The 26743-nt window shown below is 35.6% G+C and overlaps 1 long non-coding RNA gene across 1 annotated transcript; it reads right to left on the bottom strand.

Moving 5' to 3' along the window:
* Window positions 1–7172: 7172 nt before the first annotated feature.
* Window positions 7173–26285, bottom strand: LOC141689760 (uncharacterized). The gene is made up of 4 exons (XR_012562500.1): window positions 26100–26285; window positions 25691–25859; window positions 24090–24169; window positions 7173–7348 (listed from the first exon to the last, which is right to left on the bottom strand). It is a non-coding gene; the product is annotated as an uncharacterized LOC141689760 (long non-coding RNA).
* Window positions 26286–26743: the final 458 nt, after the last annotated feature.

Below are 26743 nucleotides of genomic sequence, written 5' to 3'. Positions count from 1 at the left end.
ATTTTGTTTTTGAGTCTGTGACGCTTGAGGACAAACATCGATTTAAGTTTGGGGGTGTGATAAGTGGCATTTTATACCACTTAGAACGTCTTATAATGGCTTGAATTGATGTCTTGAAATCAAGTATGTTTGTATATTTGATGCATTTTTCTAGTGATTTTTCCTTTCAGGGTATAACTTGCGTAATTATGGAGATTTCATCATAATAAGCCTAGGGGAGTACTTGGGATCAGTTGCGGGGAGTTGTGTGAAGAATTCAGCAAAATCAGAAGCAGAAACTGGGATTTTCTAGAAGCTGTGCAGGCGCCCACCTGGGATATACAGGCGACTGCCTAGAGATGCAGGCGCCCGCGTGGGAATTGAGGGGGCCGCCTGGGGTCGTAAATTTAGAATCTGGATTTTCTAATTCAACTTCTATTGGGCTTCTGAGACTGCTATTTCTTCTGGCCTCTTATATAAACCTACTTGAGAGATGTTTCACAATAACAAGCAACAAGTAAGGAGCAAGGAGAGAAGATTAAGAAGATTGTTTTAGCACACCACAACGAAGAAGAGGAAGCATACGTTATCTTGTGATTCTTTTAATTCGTTGTAACTGTGGATTCTAGTTTTCTTTACATTGAACCTTAATACTGTTTTGACGTACTCTATTTTTATTAGGTATTTTTATTAGTTTATATCATTGTGTGATTATCATGTTTTCATATGAACCCATGGTGATGATGAGTTCTATCATGGGCTAATCGTGATCATGGGGTCGTAGCGGATTTACTATGAATTTTTTTAGTTAATTGTTTAATACCTTGGTATGTGATGATTGTATGATATCTAGCATAGGTTGTGCTTATTCGTCTTATGTGCGTCGTGAACATATAAGTTAGCCTGTTAATCTCTTGTGAAGCGACAGCGAATCTTGAGATTTAGAACTTGCCATGCTAGCATAGGTTCATGTATTGTATGCATGATTAGTGGGTAACTCTAACCGTTTTACTTTCCCTATGTAATCATAATCAATAACTTGCGCTTAAATCGTTATGTTGTCAAATTCTGTAGACATATAGGGTCTCAACATAATTGATGCCTATTCAACTTCTATCTTAATTATGGACGCTTGGTAGAATGGTAATTGTGCAACGAAAGTTGGCTTTTATCAGTTTCGTGTTGTTCGATTAAGATCATCACTGTTACATGCTAAGGGTAATAACAATAAGTATTGAATGAAGTAGTAATGAAGTTATGATCTCATGTGTGTTTAATATTGTTAATTCAAGTGTTAATTTAAGTGTTTAATTCTCGTAGTTAATAATTGGTTAATCAACCTTAAGTGTTATTGTCTTGACATTGAGAAGTAATCATACATTGGTGAGTAAGTATTAATTAAATATAATTAATCAGAGTCTCTGTGGGAATGAACTAAAAATCATTCTATATTACTTGCAAACACGTATACTTGCGTGAATTATTAGCGCATGCTTTGTGCCTAACATGGGCGCGCGCAACTTCTGTCTCTCTAGTGTGGCCGCCCCGCTTTCCACGCGGGCGCGCCGGCTTCCTGAACTTGGACTTCATTTTCTTCTTTCTTCTGTATCTTGAGCTCCGTTTGTCAGAATTTGGCGATCCAATAGTCCACGAGAAGCTATCGAGATGCTCTTCAACATGAGAATGGTCTTGAATTCAGAATCTGACCTCCTTTCGGCATATTTCCTTGAAAAGCTCATTTATTCATCCAACTAATGTCTGAAATGTAATAACACAAAAATGCATCAAAAATACCAATAACTTGAGTCCAAAATACCAACTTAAACTTGTAATGAAGCGTTCCGAGTACATATAAAATCCACTTATCACAGAGCGGCGCCCATCATACAAAAAAGATAAATGATTCAAGGTTGATAGACAGTCTAACTGCATCAAACAGTCCCAGGGAACCCCGTCCCGGGATAGCTATTCAGGATTCCAGAGGAATGATAGGAAGTCGAGTGCGAAAAGTGAGACGAAGTCGAACCTCGAATGGACACCCCTCAACAGGCCTCAGGCCGACATCTTAAGGGAAGTAAAAGGAAAACACTTTTATTATCCTCTGAAGGTCCTCCTAGCTCCTCCAGAGAACAGGGAAATGGATAAACACTGCGGGTACCATGGAGATCATGGTCATATGAATGAAAATTGCTTCTCCTTCAAATGTTCATCGAAGATCAGATCAAGAAAGGAAACATGAACCCGTATCTGCAAAGAAACTCGAATGATAAAGACAAGGCCCCGGGAAATGGTAAGCATGTAGTAAATGTAGTATTTGGGGGCACAACCTCACCACACCGGAGCCTAGACATGGACAACGATGTCATAATGATTCAGCAATTCGAAGATGAGACTATTTCCTTCTCCTATTCAGATTACGAAGGGCTGGATCCGGATCACAACCATGCGCAGGTGGTCACTCTCGATGTTCCAGATAATGAGGTAAAACGGATCTTGGTACACACTCAATAGAATGAAGCTCGGCCATCTACGCATGAACCCCTTCCTAGAATACCTTCTTTATGAATTCAGAAATTCAATAACACTTATCCGGGGAGTAATCTACCTTCGTGTGACTTTTGGAACTGCACCCCAACAAGTTTCTCATGTCATTAAGTTCTATGTAATAACAAAACATCATCTTACAATATAATCCTCGGGAGGTCTACAATTACCAAGCTCTGGTTATCCCATCAACAATCTACCTAAAGCTTAAGTTCCCCACCCCGGGAGGTATCAGAGAACTCAAAGGAGACAGAGACATAGCAGGCAAGTGTTACGGACAAGATTTAGTCTTGGCTGAAATGGAGCCCGAGAACAGGAAAAAACAATGTCCCTACCCAAGGGACAAAGCCGAAAGAAGCACCGAGAGCACCTCAGTAAAAGACCCAAATTAGATGTTAATGTGATAGAAGATTCGGGATACAGCGTAACAAACACAGATTCCTGGATCCAAAAATTTGTTGAAATCAGGGAAAGAACCAAGGTCGATTCGTCTGCACAGACCGTGGAAGTAGAACTTGATCCTGGAAATCCCATCTGGAAAGTAAGAATTAGAGAAAAGTCTTGGAAATAACATTTCAGAAAGATCTCATCGAGTTGTTAAAAGAATATGCCGATATGTTTTCTTGGAGACCAGAAGATATGCCAGGGATCGATGAATCAGTTGTGATGCATAGCTTTGATACTGATCCTAAACAAAGGCCAATTAAGCAGAAATGAAGAATTTTTGCCCCAAAATGACAGCAAGCAATCGATGAAGAAGTGGAAAAACTACTTAAAGCGAACATCATTTATGAAATTAAGTATTCGGATTGGCTTGCCAATGTTGTACTTGTCAAAAAACCGAATGGGAAATGGAGGATGTGTGTTGATTACAAAAGTCTGAATTCGGCATGCCATAAAGACTTATACCCTCTTTCCAACATTGATTAGTTGATCGATGGGACTTCAGGTCATGTTATGCTGAGCTTCATGGATGCTTTTTCAGGTACAATCAGGTCAAGATGAATCCAAAGGACATCAGAAAAATAGCTTTCATAACCCACCAAACTGTATATGCTTTCATCATGATGTCGTTCGGACTCATCAATGTCGGGGCCACTTATCAAAAAATGATGAATACCAACTTTAAGAACCAACTGGGAAGAAATATGGAGTTGTATGTCGATGACATGATCTCTAAATCAGTCACGGTCCTGGACCACATCAAAGACTTAAAGGAGTATTTAGACAACTTAAAGAGATACAACAAGAAGCTCAATCTGGAGAAGTGCGCATTCGGAGCCCCCCCAAAAAGTTCCTAGGCTTCCTGGTTAGCGAAAGAGGAATCGAAGCAAATACGGAAAAAATAAATGCAATAATATAAATGAAAGTGCCCCGGACCCAAAAAAACATTCAAAAGTTGGCAGGATGCCTAGCAGCACTTCACAGGTTTATCCCAAAACTTGCATAGAGATGTATACCTTTCTTTGAGTTTCTAAAGGGAGCCCAAAATAAAAAGTTAATAAAATGGACCCTGGAGTGCAATTCAACATTTAAAGAAGTTAAGAAACATTTGATGAACCCTCACTTCTATCAAAAGCCAAGCCTGGAGAACCCATATCTCTCTACATAACTGCCAGTCCAAGAGTTATCTCTTTGGCCCTCATTCGGGAAGAAAAAGGGGTCCAAAACCCCGTCTATTATGTCAACTAAGTTCTCAATAATGTTGAAACTCGGTACCCAAATTTAAAAAAATTTGCCTTGACTCTTGTACACTCAAGCAGGAAACTATGAAAATACTTCCAAGGACGAGAAATTAAAGTAGTCACTGATCAACCATTCCGGAAAGTCATCCACAAACCTGATGCATCCGATAGGCTTTGTCAATTGGGAAATCAAGCCGAGTCAATTCAACATCAAATTCGTACCCCGGACGGCAATAAAGGCCAAGGCACTAGCGGAGTTTGTCATGGGATGCACCTTCCAAAAATCATACCAATATCGAGAATGAAGCTCTTAACAAGAATGCATGGATATTATATGTTGACGGATCGGCAACGGCTGAGCTATCCAAGGCGGGCCTCATCCTTACTAGCCCGGAAGGGTTCACCATCCAACATGTAATAACCTTCACCTTCAAAGCAACAAACAATTAGGCCGAGTACGAGGCTCTACTTTCCGGACTCAAACTAGAGAAATCTCTCAGGGTAACAATCCTGATCATCCACAATGACTCCCAGATCGTGTTCAAACAAATAAATGAGGAGTACATCCCCAAAGACCAAAAGTTGGGGCAATATCAAGCCTTGGTAAGGGGTATCCTGGAAACCATCCCGAATACAACAATCCTACAAGTCAACAGAGAAGAAAATTTTAAAGCGGATGAGCTCTCCAAGATTGTACAAAATACTTCGGATCTGAGTAGTTCGGTCTATTTTGAAGAACTTCGGGCACCAAGCACAGAACGAGCTAAAATCTTATGCATCAGTAGCCCGAATAATTGGATGACTCCTTTCATAGCTTACTTAAGTTATGGAACTCTCCCTGAAGCTAAGAACAAGGCCAGGTACCTGAAATATAAAGCTGCTCGATTCATCCTAGAATATAATTAGCTATACTAGAGAACTTTTTTAGCCCCAACTCTAAAGGGTGTCGATTTGGATGAAGTCGGTTATTGTCATTGGGAGGTACATAAAGGAATTTGTGGGGATCATTTAGCGGCAAAAGCTTTGGCCTACAAATCCATCAGACATGGGTACTATTGGTCAACAATCCACGCAGATACAGTTGCATATGTCAAGAAATGCAGCCAATATCAAAAGTTCAGCAATATGCCAAAGCAAACCCGAGTCTTTCAGCATCAGTACTCCCCCCGGTCCCCTTCGCTGTTTGAGGCATAGATATCATGGGCCCTTTTTCCCACGCAAAGGGAGACCTACACTACATCCTAGTAGGAATTGACTACATGACCAAATGGGCAAAGGCAAAAGCTATGTGAACAATTAATCAATAGAATTTCATAAAGTTCATGGACTCTATCGTAATGAGATTCGGGATCCCTGTGGTTTTGGTCTCGGACAACGGACTTCAGTTTGTGGGCTTAGATTTTGAGGCATACCTTAAAGAGCTTGAAATGAAGCACAAAAGGTCGTATGTAACACACCCACAAGGGAATGGACAAGTAGAAGTGACCAATAGAACCATACTTCGGGGACTCGAGAAAAGAATAGAGAAATCCAAAAAGACATGGTCGGATGAGCTCCCAAAAGTTTTATGGTAATACAGAACCACCCTCAGAATGGGAACCAAGGAAACCCCTCTCAAACTCGCATACGGTTTAGAGGCAAGGCTTCCAATGGAAATCGGAGCTTCAGGATGAAGTGTCAAATATTAAAGGCCTAAGGACAAACCTAGAGCTTCGGGATGAAGTAGGAGATCGGGCAGTGCAAAATATGGAGAAATATAAAGAGAAGACAAAACTCTACTTTGGGAAGAAGGAAAAAATAAGGGAGCATAAGGTTGGAGATTTGGTTCTCCGGTACACAGAAGCATCAGATCCAAAAATTCAAGGCAAGCTACAGCCTAATTGGGAAGGGCCATATAAAATCAAAGAAGTCTTGCACCCGGGAACATATAAGCTGAGCTATCTCAATGACACCGAGGTTCCAAATACCTGGCACGGAGCCTTGCTAAGAAAATTCTACCAGTAACTAAAAGTTGAACATTCCGGAGTCATCTCTCTACTAGAACTGTAACATCCTTATTTCCTAATTAAGTGATTTAAAACCTGTATCTATTCAGCCTGGAATGTAATCACTGCCTGATTCCTATTGAAATGAAATACTATATTTTGAGAATCATGTAGCTTATAATAACTTTACCCTTGTGATTATATTACAATTATTATCGGCGCACCCAAATGCATGTTCACTTAAAAAAGATTTCCCAATTTTAAATTTTACCCCTACCCAGGGTCGACTAAGCACAACCTACATGCAGTTAGAAAAATATTGTCAGTTTTAAATTTTACCCCTACCCGGGTCGACTAAGCACAACCCATGTGCACTTAAAAAAGATTTCCCAATTTTAAATGTTACCCCTACCCCTGGTCGACTAAGCACAACCCACACTACACCATAGATCACTTCTTGTAATATCAAAAAATGTGTCTCTATAGATCCTGTTTGATGTTGCTATAGGCCAAAAAAAGGCTATGGTAACACATTTGCTATGTTAAGTCCTAAGCAGTAACAATAGGTATCTATAGCAACATCAAAACATGTCTAAGGTAACATAGCTTTAAATATAGTAGATCAATATAGATGTTGTAATAACATACTATAACAATATAAAATGCTATGTTGTAGTAGTTGTACTGATTTTTTTTAAAATATGGGCCCCATATATGTGGGACCCACCTAAATAGTTTTTAAAATTCATATAAAATAGTTTGTTTTTACTTTTTTTTCTTTAATTTTTTACAAAAGTAATAATAAAAATGACGAATATTCTAATCCAAAATATAAATGGAAATATTTTAAAATAATTAGACTAACAACTCAAATTAAATTAGCATATATAAAACTCATAGATTATTATAAATAGATGAATCAAAATTTGTAAAAACTACATTCTAACTTAAGAAGTTCTGAATATATTAACAATCAAGTATTGACATTAAGACATCAATTATTAGAGTGGTCATCTCAAATGTGTTCTCCGAAACTCCTACTAACTTTTACTACACTTGAAGAACTTTACACAGCATAGGGCTTTCCACATCTTTTTCACAAGGGTTTGAGCATATCTCAAAGTTCTACAACGTGTTATGAACTTCATGATAAACCTGCATAAAAGGTAGATGTATTAGTATCAGCGATCCAGCGTAGTAATTAATTTCGAATCATACAAACAACTCGATTGAGAATAATTGAAGTAAAATTCCCGGTCATCAATTTGAGAGTATGCATCTTACTCGATGTAATTGAAAAAAAAACTTGTACAAACCTGTCAAAATATGAATAGCCAAGAACTTCTGATAAGATCTTACCAACAGTTGTCACATAGTCAAGAAGTATACACATTTAAAAGTAATACTGGTAGATGCACAATTTAAAATCACATAGTCAAGCAGTATACACATTTCATCCTGTTTCAATTTGTCTTCTTAACTGATGACCTTGTAATCAATAAAAAAACACTAATATTGGAGTTTTAGCAAGTAAAAATCAAGAGTATAGTATAGCTTGTATCTAAGAAAGGGAAAACATATTATAAGAATTTGTATCTGCAAGACTGCAACAAAATGATTACATGTAGTAATTATTTCATTTCATTAAAATAAGACTAGAAATTATCTACATAATATTTTTAACCACAAATAAACAAAACTAATCTAGTTGGTTTCAAAATTTTGTTCAAACTTGGCAGAAAATGATTTAAAAGGAGTGGAAAAAACTAACTTGTGCCTGCTTCAAAAATTTAACAGAATGCTAGCATTTTAAAATAATCAGACACATCATAGAAGCTACAGGATAATGTTAGTCAATCAACCCAAATCATAATATCTACTACAAAATATCAGATAAAATTAGGGTGACATACTTTATTTTTCAACAATGTCTCTAAATTTGTCTCTGTAATTCCAACCCTTTAAGAGTACTTCTGCAACTGTAATAACCCCAATTTTGGAAATTTTTGAAACCCTGATGAATAGTAACTTTTGCTGACTATGCTGATTCAGGAAAATTATTAGACCAAGCTATATAGGAGTACTGTTATGGAAATTCTAAGATCGTATTAGTATTCCATAAAGTAAATGAGTGTATGTAAATGTCGTTAGAATTCGAATACGAATATTTTCATTTTTTTCCCGAAAATCCACCAGATACCGAAAGAATTGAGTATAAGGTAACATAATTAAAAGGATTTTTATTTAAGTATTATAAGATAGGATCATTAAAGGATAATGAGAACAAAAGTTAAGCGAACCATAAAACAGATTAGCGACCATTAGCCAAGCAACTAAGCACTAATCAAGAGATTAACACCTAGTGAGGTTATCAAACCACAAGGTGTGGACAAGTGGAAGTATTATGACATGTGCAAGGTGACATAAGCATGATTTGGAAGATATTTCACAAAAAATGAATTGTGTCCATACATTTTAACTTTAGTTAAACCGTGGCTAAGATTGACCAAGACAATAAAACCACCACAAATTAATCAAAGTCAACAAATAAGCAATTTCACTCATTATTTCTTCATGAAGCTCTCGGCTTCTTCTTGAAAGCAAAAGAAGAAAAGATCAAGTCCAAGCTCCAGTCCATAATAAATTCAAAGGTAATTATGCAAGCTTCCTTGTGATTAGATAAGTATATCCTAGGAGTTTAAGCTTCTAATTCTTAGTAAATCTCTTCCAATAAATCAAGGAAGGAGATGGTGAATAGTACTTTCTTGAAATTAATTTTGTGTTCTTGATTTCTTTGGAAAGATCAAGCCTGTAGGAAGATAGATCAAGACTACCTAAGGCTTCCTATCAACTTAACACTTACCAAGGAAGGTATAAACTTTAAACCCTAGCCTTTACTTTATTTATTAGTGAGTTTGATTGCTGGTTTTGTAAATGAGAAGCATGATCTTTGATTATTAGTAGTTTGATTGAATAAGGAGTGATTTGGTTAATGAATCTTAAGATATAGTTAGTAGTTCATGTTTGTGGTTGAATAAGTTGGAAAAATCTTGAGGTTATGGACTGATGTGGTATGGTTTAGGTGAAGTTTTGTTGTATTGATGGTTATGAGTTGGTTGGTGGTTAATTGGAATGCTATAAACATTGCTAATTGCGTAAACAGAGCCGTCGTAATGTCCGTTTTCATTCGACTGCTTGTACTTAGTGTTCAAGACAGAAAGCTCACTAACCAATCTGTAACGTTGCCATGTTTAGCTAGATCGTGTCGGAAGCTTCGTTTTGTTATGTGGTTCGCTTAAATCCGATATACGGTTTAGGAGAAACGACCGTTTTAAGTAACGGCGTTTCGCGAGCGAACCATTACCCCTCGCTTAACTTTGAAACCTTGATTAAAGTCCTAAATGGACTAATTGGAGTACGAAACAATTATGTAAGATTAATTGGTCAGTTGGTAGAGTATTTGCAAAAGAGTCGCCTTAAAATTCGTAACGGTTAATTTATTAAAAATACTGGAGCCGAGGGTACGCGAGCGATTAACGCAAATCATTAAGCGTATAAGCGACCATAAGCGACCGTTGGGGTATGAGTGAGTTTTGACTAGTTTCTTAAGTGACCGTGGTCTAATTCCAGCTTATGTTGTTATTCATAGGTTACCGGACCCACTCCAAGCTTAAGTCTACCCCGGAATGCTCAGGCAAGTTTTCTACCCGTTATACTATTGTTGTGATGTAAATATATATGCATTATCTTGTGATAAGTGCATGATTGTTATTAGCAAATCTTGCGATATATTGGAGCATGTTGATATGATAGATATATATATATATGCATGCATGTTTTGTAATCTTGATATCCCATTGTTGATTCAATCGAGTATAAACTGCATAATACATATGCTAGAGATAAGAAGTACTTGCGTATACCCTTAGTATAGGGGACCAGAGTTGAACATTTTTCTAAACCGGGAGGCAATGTTCCAGAGTATATTATACATATATATATATATAAATATTTTTCAAAACTATTAATCGAATAATGTTTATTCGATAGTTTTATATTATAAGTGAATATTATTTTTTTGAATATTCAGTTAAAATTTCTATTACGATCAAAGACTAGTTTAATTAATTGAATAGAGTTTCTACTTATGAAACTTATTTTATTTCTATTAATAAATGAATATTAGCCTGAATATTCATTCGAGGACTTATGACTCCGCTTATTTTAATAAATTAATATTAGTCTAAATATTCATTCGAGGACTTATGACTCCGCTTATCTTATTTAATGAATATTAGTCTGAATATTCATTCGAGGACTTATAACTCTGCTTATTTTATTTAATGAATATTAGTCTGAATATTCATTCGAGGAATTATGACTCCGCTTATTTTATTAAATAATATTCTTTATTTTTTTAAAGAATAATGTTTCAATATTCGCCAAGTATTCGGAAAATGATTGATACTATCAAATCATTCTTACTTTAAATATTTCCAAAGATTATTTTCAAACTTTATCAAAACTATTTTTTAAGGTTAGAGCGGATCCCAAAACTCGTTTTTAAATTTAAGATCTTCCTTTCGAAGGGAATTTAAATACTCGCTCAAAAATCTGAGGGATCCAGCTCCGTGATGTATTTTTATATTCGCAACAAGGTTGCTGTTTTGATAAAAGAGTTTTTTATTACTTACCCAACACTCAGGAACTAAAATTCTTGGAATGAGTTTGATCCATTAACAGGCATCGCCTGAGAAATATCGGTGAGTTTTTCTTTCAAACTAAATGCGACTTCTTGGTGGAGTCGTATCAACAAATTCCTACTTGGGGAAAGGGGAGACGAGCTGTACATTTCAGAGTCATGGATTTTATCTGAACTAGGAGTGGCGTAAGTGGTCGAGTGGCGCCGGCCCGGCCTTATTTATTGGCCCAAATGGCCCAGAAGTTCCGCTAAGACGGTCCATTCCTTGGGAGTCCAGCGTTCGGTCGATAAGTAAATCCGACTATTCTCCTCTACATGTAGAAAATTGTGGAGTTGCACTACTGCGACTGATCATCGTGAGTGGTCTTCCTGGCGCGGCAAACTCCCGTAATGAGTTCATCATCCAGTTGGATATTTCTGCAACACTACCCAGAGCACTTCGATAGAAAGGCTACGGTTGGGCGATTGTTGAGTTTTAGCAGGTCGAGTTTTCAAAATGATGTTTTCATCAAATGAAGTATCTCGTAACTTCATTTCATTTTGATGATATTTCAAAGATTGATTCTATACAAGTTTTGTCTTGTAGCTTCATTTATGGGATGAACTATTTATACCTTGAAAGGTGGTAGTTCACGTAGTATTCGGAAAAGATATAAGTATATTGGAGTGTCTTGTAACTTCATCTTTTCAACTTATATATAGTAATGATTATCTTATGCACGACAAAGATTTTCATAAAAACGTCGAGACAAGGTTAAACATATGAGATCACCTTGTAACGATATTTTTATAGAGTTATAAACTGGAACCCTGTGTATATTATACATGTTAGAGGATTTCAAAGATTTTGAGAAGTATATATGTATATATACACTAAATATTTTGCGACTTCGTTGCATTAAGATATCAAACTTGGTTCATTTTTGTTTGACCAAGACTTTCATGAGTACTATGAGAATGCTCATATATTGTTAATTATTACACATATTATTTCGGTGGGTTTGTTGTTCACCCTTGCTTTCTTCTTTCATCACACAACAACAGATAGACAAGATGAACATGACCAAGCTCCCAATTCGCAAGCGGATAGGAAACGTTCCGCAGTTTCCTGTAGGCGTTGATACCGCTGTAGCTGAGGTAGGAACTACCAATAGGCTAGGTTTTCAACGGTTAATGTACCAGACTTATGTATATTATGAATTATAATAATGGCAAAGAAAATGTAAATTTATTCAGAAACCTTATAAGGTGTAATAACTTTTAATTGTGGAATAAAATGACTTGTGTTATTTTGGTACTCATCTCTGAGACTATAACTTGTGGTGTATGTATATTGTGGGGTCACAGTACGCAATAGTTGGTTGTTTATTTAGATTGAGTGTTATTAAGGGAAATAGAACTCGTGACAACCCGAATCCCCGACCCCGGATTTGGGGGTGTTACAGAAATGGTATCAGAGCCCAGAGTTATAAACCTCAGAGATGATGCGTCATTAAAATGATAAGTTCACTAAGATAATAAGAATCTTTGCCAAGTTCATAGTCGGACTACCTAACGTAGTACTAACAGTTAAAACCCTTATGGGAACCCTTATAAACATCATGATAATAACATAGTTCGTTATCGTATAGGGCAGCGGGGTACCGAACCCTGAGGTTCAGGAGCATCAGCATGATGATGTTTTATTATATATTGGAGATCAGATTGTGAATCCGATAGAGTACCCTAACAAGGGACCGGATGCGATTCATATTGAGAATGTTGCAGTTGAGGATGTTATCCCAGAAGGGATTGTTGATGAGGAGGATCTCATGGAGGATCCTGACGAGAATAAAGAGAGGACCGCTGAGGAATTGATTACTGTAGTTAGGGCGACTACCAGAGCTAGGTTGGCCATGGGGGTGGCACTAGAGGATGAAGAGTTACAAAGGGCACATAGGATAATGAGGGAAGAAGGAGTGGGGCCTTCCACAACACCATTTATACAAGTATCAGACCCTCTCCCAAAGGTTCCAATAGACATCCATGAGGTTCCACAAATTTCTATTCCCTCCCATGTACAGAGCCCATCACCTACTGAGGAAATGCCACCTTTATCTCATGCACCATTGTCACCCGATACAGTGCTTGGTTATCCATTTGGATCTCCTGGGTCTGCACCACCTGCACCCCATGGACTGCTAGGTGCTACCATTCAGGCTTCTCTTATCGCTGATTATCATATGACTTTGGGTGGCCTGTCTGAGGCCCGTAATGTTAGGAGTGATCTATTGGATCGACTTACCGCACCAAGGAGTGAGGGCGGGGTACTTCCGACAGGATTAGCTTATAGCATGGACAGGATTGAGGCTAAGACCCGAATTACAGCTAGAGGCCATCTTGAGGTCAGATTGATCCATCTCTACTTGCGACTATCTTAGACCTCATCACCGCTTTAATGGAGCGGGTTAGAGATGTCGTGCATGCCCACATTTTTGATTCATAATAGTGTGCAGAGTCAAAGCGATCAGACAAGGATTTTATGCAGCTCCGCTTTTGGAGGATAAGCCTAAGTTATGAATGATTAGTTTTTGATGACTAGATGATTATCTGTGGTAGTACTTTTGAGATAGAAGCGATCAGATCAAATGATGTAATTCTCTTTCATGTGTTTAGTTGTTGTACCCTCAAACAAATGGTTATGTATATATTCATTCCTTTCAGTTCAGATCAGTTTGTTTGTGATAAGTTCATATTGCTAATTGCACTATTATCATTTAAGAGTGTCATGAAGTTTATACAACTTGAGAATTCATAATTTATGATCATGTAAGGACTGAACGAGGGAAATACTTAAGCAAAGTAAGTAAGACAAATATAAAGAGATTCTCAAAAAAAAATTCCAAGCATTATGCCCCAATGGAGAATAAGATTTGGGGCAAACCCTGAATGTGATAATCAGGGAGGTCATAATCAAGATATAAGGAACCCAGAACATAATGAAGTGGAAAATGAGGATTTTAACATATAAGATGACCCCGATTATGTGGAGTAGGAAGAAATATTTAGAATGAGAAAACAGAACTCGAGCAAGGAAGGGAGCACCAAGACGGTACTCCTATAAGGCAATTCATGGACCTGCCTAAACAAAACTAATACTTTTACCCCCCAAACACCACCCTGAGGAAACAATGTGGTGTGAAATTCTTTCAGGACCGTTAAGTCGCTAAGCTCTCAAAGTTTCAAGGAACAAGCTGACCCAGTCAAGACGAGAGCCTGGTTAAAGGAAATAGAGGAATCATTTGAGATCTAAATGATTGATAAAGTGCAAAAGACTAATTTTTTTGCCACTTACATTCCAAAGAGAAAGGCCAACGCCGGTGAGAGGCTTATAAATAATGAAGATAGTATAGAGGATTAAGAGCCACACCAAAGGCGGATGATATGATAAATCATGAATCTAGGTTGTGAAAGTCGTCAAGATTTTCTGAAGGACACGAATCCAGAATGACGGGATGTTTGAAATCAACGCTTATGTTGTGTTGGTTCATGAAATGGTTGTATTAGAAACGAAACTAAAAGACTGAAGGGGCAAGGAGTATAAAGGGATATAAAGGAAATAGAGTTGAGAAGCAATAAGGGAGTTAGGTATGTGAAACCCTAAGAAACCCTAGCAATAAATAAAGAGAAGTGTGGCATCATCAGCGCGATGTTGACGGATTATGAGATAAAGTCAAGATTTGAAGGCGTAAGCGATACATATAATTAATCCTCTTTAAGTTGAGAGTATTCGATGAAACTTTGAGATAGAACGGTGGATTAATAAGAAAAAACGGATGGACTGAGGAGATAGGATAACAAGAAATTAGGAAAATGGGATGAAGGAAGTGAACTTCAAGAATGGGAAGTGTATGTAAGACCGGCGACTTGATACCCAGAAAGGGAGATGCCAGGTATAAAAGATATCCCAACATTGAGATGACGGTTGAGATAAATTATGGAGATAAATGAATAATTAGAAGTAAAAAGTTCACATTGAACACGACTAATATCTTCCAAAACATCCCTGTTATCATTACCAAATCAGGAAAGAAAAGCGGATAACCATTGTTATCTTTTTGAGGCCATATGGATTGACCCCATCTTGAATAATGATGCTATTGTGAAATTTGGTGTAGACTATCGAGGTAGGAATGACTGAATAAGATAATCTATCAAGGATATATGACTTGATTTATCCATGGAAGGATGCAAGTACCTTTTTAAAGGTGGAATTAAGGATATAACCTCGATAACTTGAGATGAACCCTAGGGGAATGCATAAAGGTTGGCATTTCACCCTTAATAGGGATAATATGAGTTTTGACAGTATAAATGGGAAAGGATTAAGGTAACAACAACCTTTAAGGATCAGTGGAGAAATTTTCCAGAAGTATATAGACAATGATTCTAGTATCAGTAAATGGTATTTTGATATACCCTGTATCTAGGGAATACAGGAGGAACGATTTAAGAATGACCTTAGAGGTTTTACAAGGAGAAAGGTAATATTCGAAGTTCTGAAGAATAGAAATTTTGATAAATGAAATATGACGTGATAATAATAATGCCAAGTGGGGCACGTGTTAAACCATGATAAAGTATGGATCGAACTAGTAAAGGTCGAAACTGTTTAAGGAAATTAGGACCTAAGATAAAAGACGTCCTAAGTATGATCGAGAGTCAGTCGTGACAATGTTAACCTCTAAAGACCGAGGCAGTAACTTATGGAAAAATGGCGATATTTTTTTTCTCACCAAAGCTTAAGGAAGAGCATTTTCACACAAGCAGTGATTGGAAATGAGGTAGAAAATTTAGTTGGAGATCGTTCAAAAGACATTAATTATAAAGAACTATTACTATCAGGAAAGGCCAATAAGGTGGTCGACACTCTAAGTGTAAGAGAGTAATTATAGGCGCTCGTGCCAGAGGAATACAGTGATGATGGTTAAAGCCGTGAAGGTTGTATTATGGTGTGAAAGATTGACATTCCTTCTGATGATTGTGCGATACTCAACCGTAATAGTAGTTTGGTAAATATTTAATTCATGTAATCGCCGTGAGCGGGCTATCTATCTTAGAAGGTCCTATCTTGACAATAATCGCCGTGAAAGGAATAAATAAACCTTTGAGCTTCATGTCTCCTAATAAAGATATATGGTTAATAATGGTATTAACCTGCTATCGTTGCTTTCATTGAAACTCTTCTATAATTTTATCTGCTTCATGTCATGTATGTACGTCATGATCAGGAGTGTTCTTCATGAATCATGACTGGTGATTATGTTACCTCCTTAGAAGAATTTGATACGACAGGTTTGGACTCCGTATGGTTAGCTATTAAGATTCTAAGGAAAATAAATGACTACCGTAGGTCCACAGTGGACTATAGTAATGCAGGAATGATTCTGCGATTAATGAGATGATAACAACTGGGAGAGTTGTATTGTAATGGATGTTGAGATTGAGTACCACTAATCGGGTCGTGGTGATGTATAAGTTATCATTGATAGACTAACTAGTGGATTATCTACCTATTGAATATTTACTCATTCTTATCGACAGAGAGTCGTATTACTATACGAGGAAGGTTGTGGGGAAAGCGTAGAATTCTAGTAACGATGATGTCTAGAATGAAATCCCAGATTCGATTTTTCTTGTCAAGGGAGTTTCAACGGTGATTGTTTATAAGCTCGAGCAAGAGCATGGGTCCATAGCTTGATGGACGGAATAGAAAAAATATTTAGGCATATGAAATATGATGCGATAATACTTGATGTTGATATATAGATACATCTATATGTATTTTATTCTCTGGTGATAAACCTCTATAGTTCTGTTGGTTAGTCACATAGTTTAGAGAATTATACGAGTTAATTGCATTTTGCAACCCCTACCTTTCATTGAATAACAAAATTATATACTTACTTTCAAAAATACAGTTTGCAACCCCTAACTTTAGACATCAAATACAATATGCATCCCTTTAACCATTTTGTTAAAAATATTTATATTGTGAAGGGTAGAATTGAAATTAAGGAAAATATTTTAAATAATAATTTTTAATTAAACTAAAATTTAGAATTTCAAATTATAAAAATAATATTAATGTCAATTATTTAATTACTCAGTATAATTTTTAAAATTTATAAAATATAGATATATTTAGCATTATGATTAATTTAGAGTATTACTAATTGAAAATAGTTATAATTTTTTTCATGTAAAAATGCATTAAAATAAATATTTTAATTAATTTAAAATTTTAGTTATTAATATTAACATCTCAATTTCAATTTTATAATCGCAAGGGATGCATGTTGTAGTTGATATTGAAAGTTAGGGGTTGCAAACTGTATTTTACAAAGTAGATATACTATTTTGATTTTAAATGAAAGGTGGGGGTTACAAAGTGCAATTAACTCTAATTGTATATATAATTCTCTTAAATTCATTATTTTCTCTTCTTTCATTTTCATGTAAACTGAGAAGAACAACCCTTCCAAAAGGGGAGGTATAGCTGAATGACTATCTATCTGTGTGATGGAAGCCTAGTAGGATACCACAGGTTGTTTAGTTGCTTGTCAAGTACTAAAGGCTGGCCACCTTCTGTACTAACTATATAATAGAACAAATGTTCATGATCATAGTGATCTCGCAATAAATTCCTTTACTTCTATATGATTGATCAAACTTTGGAAAATAGAAGCAGCTGGAAAAAGGAGTAGTAAAAGTATGGTTGTATTCGGAATGGAAACGCGTCGTGTTACTAAAGTTGACGCATCTATTAAAATGTTATAAAACTCTAGCCAGTAAAGGTATATCTAGAATAGTATTCTGTACGGAAGATAGTAATGATTACGAACTGGAAAAGAGTGGGTATTGAGAAGCAAAAGTTATAACGCTAGAAGCTATGAGGAAAGCCTGTGCAATAGACTTGAAAGAATTTGGAATGATCACTTAACGCGGATTGAGTTTTCTTACGACAATAGATCATACGTCAGTATCGAGATGTCGCCTTATGAGATCCTTGAAGGAAGACAATGTCGATCTCCCTTATATTAGGATAAAGTTGTAGAGCGCAAGATGCTCGGACCAACAGTGGTCCAAAGGACCAAGGATGTAATAGATCTAATCAGAGGACGACTGGTAGTAGCCCAAGATGGACATAAGAAGTATGCTGATTTGACACGAAAGGACAAAGAGTATGAAGTAGGGGACCTAGTGCTGTTATAGGTATTCCCTTGGAAAAGATGGATGAGGTTCGGAAAGAAAGGAAAGCAAAGACCACGATTTGTTGGACCCTTGGATATATTAAGTCGTATTTGGAATTTATCAAATGAACTAGCCCTACCCCCGAACCTGCAACAAGTTCGCAATGAGCTCCAAGTATCAATGTTAAGGAAGTGTGATCCATAGGCGAGACATATAGGGGAATACGAGCGCATAGACATGCAACCAGACTTAGACCACGTAGAGCGGCCAGTGAGGATGATGGATAAAAAAGGAACAAGTGCTTAGGAACATGGTTATCAAACTAGTTAGAGTTTGGTAGTAGAACCATAATATGGGAAAATTGACTTGAGAGTTAGAAAGTGCAATGATAGGAAAGTATACCCAACTATTTTCTATCTGATTCCGGGTCGGAATCCTTTTAAGGAGGGGAGACTATAATAACCCCAATTTTTGGAAATTTTTGAAACCCTGATGAATAGTAACTTTTGCTGACTATGCTGATTAAGGAAAATTATCAGACCACGCTATATAGTAGGGCTGAGCAAAAAACCGAAATATAACCGAAACCGAACCGAAACCGATAAAAACCGATAAAACCCGAACTACGAAAAACCGAACCGATCCGAAACCGAAAAATTAAAAACCGAAACCGAAACCGATTATTCGGTTCCGGTTATATGTTAAAATCAAACCGAAAAAACCGAACCGATCTGATAATTCATATACATGTAAATACTATGTTCTGTATCAATAATTTAAATAAATTAATAGACATGTTTTATGTCAGTATGATCTACATGGGCTATTGGGCTTTCCTTCAGAGTAACTTGGCTTCGTTTTCAAGATCAAGTTAGCTACGTCATTACGAATCACTGATAATTTATATTTGCAATAGCCCCCAGTATACCACCTTTTTATTTTTTTTAGTGGCACATATAATCAGTACTTTTTCTTTTCTTTCTTAAATTACAAGTATCTCTACTCTACATTTTTTATAACAATCTTAGTATTATATTAGATAATTAAATATATTTTTTTGCGCTAGAAAAAAATGCTTACTTTTTTAGTTATTATATTTATTTTATGCAGTTTTGAAACCGAAACCAGACCGATTATAACCAAAACCGATAATTTTGAAACCGAAACCGAACCGTTGGTTCGGTTGCAGTTTCGGTTTTGGTTTTACCATAAAACCGAACCAAACCGAACCGCGCTCACTCCTACTATGTAGGAGTAATGTTATGGAAATTCTAAGATCGTATTAGTATTCCATAAAGTAAATGAGTGTATGTAAAGGTCGTTAGAATTCGAATCCGGACACTTTGATTTTTTCCCAAAAATCCACCAGATCTTGAAAGAATTGAGTATAAGGTAACATAATTAAAAGGATTTTTATTTAAGTATTATAAGAGAGGATCATTAAAGGATTATAAAATATTAGGAAAGATTTAGGGAAGCTCAAATAATGAGATCCCGGATATGATCCCTCAAACGGATAATGAGAATAAAAGTTAAGTGAACCATAAAACAGATAAGCGACCATTAGCCAAGCAACTAAGCACTAATCAAGAGATTAGCACCTAGTGAGGTCATCAAACCAGAAGGTGTGGACAAGTGGAAGCATTATGACATGTGCAAGGTGACATAAGCATGATTTGGAAGATATTTCACAAAAAATGAATTGTGTCCATACATTTTAACTTTAGTTAAACCTTGGCTAAGATTGACCAAGACAACAAAACCACCAAAAATTAATCAAAGTCAACAAATAAGCAATTTCAGTCTTTATTTGTTCATGAAGCTCTCGGCTACTTCTTGAACGCAAAAGAAGAAAAGATCAAGTCCAAGCTCCACTCCATAATAAATTTAAAGGTAATTATGCAAGCTTCCTTGTGATTAGATAAGTATATCCTAGGAGTTTAAGCTTCTAATTCTTAGTAAATCTCTTCCAATAAATCAAGGAAGAAGATGGTGAATAGTACTTTCTTGAAATTAATTTTGTGTTCTTGATTTGTTTGGAAAGATCAAGCTTGTAGGAGGATAGATCAAGGCTCCCTGAGGCTTCCTAGCAACTTAACACCTGCCAAGGAAGGTATAAACTTCAAACCCTATCCTTTACTTTATTTATTCATGAGTTTGATGGTTGGTTTTGTAAATGAGAAGCATGATCTTTGATTATTAGTAGTTTGATTGAATATGGAGTGATTTGTTTAATGAATCTTAAGATATAGTTAGTAGTTCATGTTTGTGGTAGAATAAGTTGGGAAAACCTTGACTTTATGGACTGATGTGGTATGGTTTATGTGAAGTTTTGTTGTATTTATGGTTATGAGTTGGTTGGTGGTTAATTGGAGTGGTATAAATATTGGTAATCGCGTAAATATAGCCGTCGTAATGCTCGTTTTCTTTCAACTTCTTGTACTTAGTGTTCGGGACAGAAATCTCACTGACCAATCTGTAACTTTGCCATTTTTAGCTAGATCGTATCGTAATCTTCGTTTTGGTATGTGGTTTGCTTAAATCTGATGTACGATTTAGGAGAAACGACTGTTTTAAGCAACGGCGTTTCGCGAGCGAACCATTATCCCTCACTTAACTTTGAAACCTTGATTAAGGTCCTTAAATGACTAATTGGAGTACAAAACAATTATGTAAGATTAATTGGTCAGTTGATAGAGTATTCGCGAAAGAGTCGCCATAAAATTTGTAACGGTTAATTTACTAAAATTAGTGGAGCCGAGGGTACGCGAGCGATTAACGTCAATCGTTAAGCGTATAAGCGACCATAAGCGACCATTAGGGTAGGTATGAGTGTGTTTCGACTAGCTTCTTAAGTGACCGTGGTCTAATTCCGACTTATGTTATTATTCATAGGTTACCGGACCCACTCTAAGCTTAAGTCTACCCCGGAACGCTCAGGCAAGTTTTCTACCCGTTATACTGTTGTTGTGATGTAAATATATATATGCATTATCTTGTGATAAGTGCATGATTGTTATTAGCGAATCTTGCGATATATTGGAGCATGTTAATATATATATATATATATGCATGCCTGTTTCGTAATCTTGATATCCCGTTATTGATTCAATTGATTATAAACTGTATAATACATATGCTAGAGATAAGCAGTACTTGCGTATACCCTTAGTATAGGGGAACCAGAGTTGAACATTTTTTTAAACCGGGAGGAGATGTTCCCGAGTATATTATACATATATATATATAGTTTTCAAAACTAATAATCGAATAATGTCTATTCTATAGTTTTATATTATAAGTGAATATTATTTTTTTGAATATTCATTTAAGATTCCTATTACGAACAAAGACTAGCTTAATTATTTGAATAGAGTTTCTACTTATAAAACTTATTTTATTTCTATTAATAAATGAATATTAGTCTGAATATTCATTCGAGGACTTATGACTCCACTTATTTTAATAAATAAATATTAGTCTGAATATTCATTCGAGGACTTATGACTCCGTTTATTTTATTTAATGAATATTAGTCTGAATATTCATCGGAGCACTTATGACTCCGCTTATTTTATTTAATGAATATTAGTCTGAATATTCATTTGAGGACTTATGACTCCGCTTATTTTATTAAATAATATTCTTTATTTTCTTAAAGAATAATATTTCAATATTCGCCAAGTATTCTGAAAATGATTAATACTGTCAAATCATTCTTACTTTAAATATTTCCATAGATTATTTTCAAACTTTATCAAAACTATTTTTGAAGGTTAGAGTGGATCCCAAAACTCGTTTTCAAATTTAAGATCTTCCTTTCGAAGGGGATTTAAATACTCGCTCAAAAATCTGAGGGATCCGGCTCCGTGATGTATTTTTATATTCGCAACAAAGTTGCTGTTTTGATAAAACAGTTTTTGATTACTTACCCAACAATCGGGAAGTAAAATTCTTGGAATGAGTTTGATCCATTAACAGGCATCGCCTGGGAAATATCGGTGAGTTTTTCTTTCCAACTAAATGCGACTTCTTGGTGGAGTCGTATCAACAAGTTCCTACTTGGGGAAAGGGGAGACGAGCTTTACGTTTCAGAGTCATGGATTTCATCTAAACTAGGAGTGGCGTAAGTGGTCGAGTGGCGCCGACCCAGCCTTATTTATTGGCCCAAATGTTCCGGAAGTTCCAGTAAGACGGTCCATTCCTTGGGAGTCCAGCGTTCGATCGACAACTAAATACGACTGTTCTCCTCTACATGTAGAAAATTGTGGGGTTCCACTACTGTGACTAATCATCGTGAGTGGCCTTCCTGGCGCGGCAAACTCCCGCAATGAGTTCATCATCCATTTGGATATTTTTGTAACACTACACAGAGCACTTCGATATAAAAGCTACGGTTGGGAGATTGTTGAGTGTTGGCAGGGTCGAGTTTTCAAAATGATGTTTTCATCAAATGAAGACTCTCGTAACTACATTTCATCTTTGATGATATTTCAAAGATTGATTCTATACAAGTTTTGTCTTGTAGCTTCATCTATGGGATAAACTATTTATACATTGAACGGTGGTAGTTCAAGTAGTATTCGGAAAAGAAATAAGTATATTGGAGTGTCTTGTAACTTCATCTTTTCAACTTATATTTAGTAATGATTATCTTATGCAAGACAAAGATTTTCAGAAAAACGTTGAGATAAGGTTAGACATATGAGATCACCTTGCAACGATATTTTTATACAGTTATAAACTGGAACTCTGTGTATATTATACATGTCAAAGGATTTCAAAGATTTTGAGAAGTATATATTTATATATACACTGAATATTTTGCGACTTCGTTGCATTAAGATATCAAACTTGGTTCATTTCTATTTGACCAAGACTTTCATGAGTACTATGAGAATTCTCATAGATTGTTAATTATTATACATATTATTTCGGTGGGCTTGTTGCTCACCCTTGTTTTCTTCTTTCATCACACAACAACAGAAATACAAGATGAACAGGACCAAGCTCCCAATTCGCAAGCGGATAGCAAACGTTCCGCAGTTTCCTGTAGGCGTTGATGCCGCTGTAGCTAAGGTAGGAACTACCAATAGGTTAGGTTTTCAACGGTTAATGTACCAGACTTATGTATATTATGAATTGTAATAATGGCAAAGAAAATGTAAATTTATTCAGAAACCCTTATAAGGTGTATTGACTTTTAATTATGGAATAAAATGACTTGTGTTATTTTGGTACTCATCTCTAAGACTATAACTTGTTGTGTGTGTGTATAATGTGGGGTCACGGTACGCAGTAGTTGGTTGTTTATTTAGATTGAGTGTTATTAAGGGAAATGGAACTCGTGACAACCCGGATCCCCGACCCCGGATTTGGGGGTGTTACAACGATCCTCAAGATGCATATTAACCTCATTTCAGAACCTTTCGTATATGCCTTTTGGCCTTCAAAACGGTCCCTGCCGATATATTTTACATAAGATATAAGATTTTATACGTGATACCACGCTATCCTCTGCTCATACAAATTAAGACATTCATTTCATGACAAGATCACTCGCCTGGCCATAATTCAAAACACCAGCAGTAGGCTCAACTCAATGTTTCCATAACAACTGAGACGTCCTTGTGTGAAATTCTCACCTTTCAAACATTTCATCATATACATATAATCCGATGGATTTAACTCAAATCCAAGATTGTCCCAATTCAAATTAATATTTTACTGCAGTAAACAAGCACTCAGCTTTTTAAAGCAGTAAACATAAAACGGGACTAATGATATGTTATTGCGAAGATATTATTTATATTACCTTTGATGAGATTTAACTCAAATCCAAGATTGTCACAATTAAAATTAATATTTTACTTACTGCAGTAAACAAGCACTCAGTTTTTAAAGTAGTAAACATAAAACGGGAATAATGATATGTTATTGTGAAGATACTATTTATATTACCTTTGATGAGATAGCTCATAATCTTTTAAAGACGCGGCAATCCCAGATGACCCTAGATGTAAGGTAGCTAGATCTAGCCCCTATTTCGCAGAACACACACACATGTCAGAATGTAGGAGAACATGGTCCAGTTGCAATTTCTATTGCAGACTGTAACAACAACTTTTGGCCTTAAAAACATGTAACAGTTTTTAGTTCACAAACAGGATATGAATGGACACGCATATAGAAGACGAGAAAGAATGCAACCACAAAATATATCCAAATAAACAGAGATGGTAGGAGTTAATTGCTCCTAAACAACAGAATATTTGATCTACAATGTGTTTTCTTCCATATGGCTATATATTCTACGCAGGCTGCCATGGCTACAAAATATTTCATATCAAGCAATGTTGATAGGTGGTTCTAATAGATAAATAACATGCTATAAACACAAGCAGTAGATCTATAACAACTGTACATGTAAAAGCAATACAAACACACACACACACACATAAAAACAGACAGCTACACACTTTGAAAAATATAGAGTACAAGTAATCCTAACAAATCTACAGCCAAGTTTATCTTATAAATTAAACTTGATTCAGTGTACCACATAGTTAATTATTCAAGCTAATCTTTGAACACACACGTGTATGGACAGTTTCAATAAAATTCTACAAAAATCATAGAGAGCATAGAGAGTAAGTAAAAAACAGAAAATAGGGTAAGCAAAACAGAAATAGAGTAAGCAATTCAAGTAAGTAGTGCCATTGATTAAAGTGCATTAGTTTCCTTTCCACAGAAAAAGGAACTCAAAACATAATTTAAGAAGTTGCATAGCAGGAATGCCGCCTTATATGTATTTTACATAATTAAAAAAATATATTGTCATTATGTGTTGTTATTTGGTATGAATTTTAAAATATGGTGTAAACCGAGTTAATTTATTTGATAAGTGAATCAGTTTAGAAAGAAAATAACTAGATAACAGACAAAAGGCACATCCCAACCAGCAAATTAAACATAAAAAGGAAAGCAGAAGGCTGAAGAATTTGCAACCTCTAAACTCATTACATAAAAGTATGTCCTCCAAATTATTGAATAATATAATATGTTAAGGTTTTCATCACCAATGGACATCGAATGTAGTATTAGCATTTAGATCAGAGTCATTGTCACTTTTTTCTTTGGTTTCATTGTACACTTTTATGACATAATGTCTAGTTTAAATGCTTTTATAACCTGTTTTGCAATAAGAGATGGATTGCAACCCATAGACTGTTTCATAAGTAAGTAGTGTCTAGTACTATTTTACATAATTTAAGAAGTTGCATAGTAGGAATGGCGCTTTATATGTATGCAAGTCAGACCTAGCACCAAACTTGCCCATCCTTTCGACCAAGGGATGTGCAATTTATTATTTTATTGAGATCACAGAAAGAAAAAATGCTCTTGCAATCAACTATCATGTCAACAACTGTTAAAACCCCAAACACAAATCTAACATTATCAAATTCTAGTTGACAACTGGTTGATTTGACATAAATCTACAATTATATAAACATTTGATAGTCACTACAAACACCTTGACATTTGATAGTTGTGCAAATTACCTTTTTCCTTTTCAGAGTTTGGAACAACATCCTCCCAGCTTGGACCTCCTTAAACCACTGTTTACCTGGTTACATCATACATGTATAACTTTATAATAGAATTCTGATTATTACCTTTATTGTGGCACTTTCAAACTTCACCACTTGTCAATTAAGCACCTGAAAAGCACTGAAACATACACTTAAATTACATAGAGAATAATCAATAATAGTATACATGAATATAACAATATCACATTAAACATCTTAAAGTTAAACCTACTGCCCCTTATTTCTTTCAGTTTGTTACTTTTATTTACATTTATTTTAACATAATCTGCTCTAACAATTGAGAGAGAGATAAAGAGAGAGGGAGGGAGGGGGAGAGAGAGAGATGCACTTCAAATAGTAGACCAAAGAGAGGTTATACCTCGAAATCAAATCAAGCTTGAAATTCGAAGAGAGTTTAAACCCTAATTGAATGGAAATCCTCCAATCCTGATTAAATCCTTAACCCTTGAGTCTAACCAAATTCTTTGTTTGATAGTGATTCTCAATGACTATTTCAGCTCTAGTAGATAGCGAATGTAATATTTTGACAGGTAGGGACAAGAAGATCGAGTGAGCGAGAGTGGAGATGAGAAAGAGATAAGATCTGTAAATGATTTCCCCCTTTCTTGTATCCAGAAAATTTCATTTCTCGCTTATCCAAACTTTAGTAAAATATGTTAGCGCCCAACCCAAAATTTTGCCATATCCCATTTTAGCAGCCCATCCCAATTTCATATTTACAATTATTTTTCAATTTTAAATTATATAATATTTAAATTATACAAATTTATTTTCTACAATTGTAATTAATATATTAATCTAATAATTATATAAAAATTTAAATGTGTTACAAATTTATTTTCTCTAAAATACTTTTTATTTTTCAATCACATATTTTTATTTTATTTTAATTTAATTATGAAAAAAGGTATTTAATTTGATATCTTACTAAAATATTTTATATTTATAACAATTAAATACATCATTTATACATTTAATTTCTAAGATAAATTAATGAATTAT

Source organism: Apium graveolens, chromosome 10, assembly GCF_009905375.1.
Source record: "Apium graveolens cultivar Ventura chromosome 10, ASM990537v1, whole genome shotgun sequence".
NCBI lineage: Eukaryota > Viridiplantae > Streptophyta > Magnoliopsida > Apiales > Apiaceae > Apium > Apium graveolens.
This window is presented reverse-complemented; position numbering and strand designations above follow the sequence as displayed.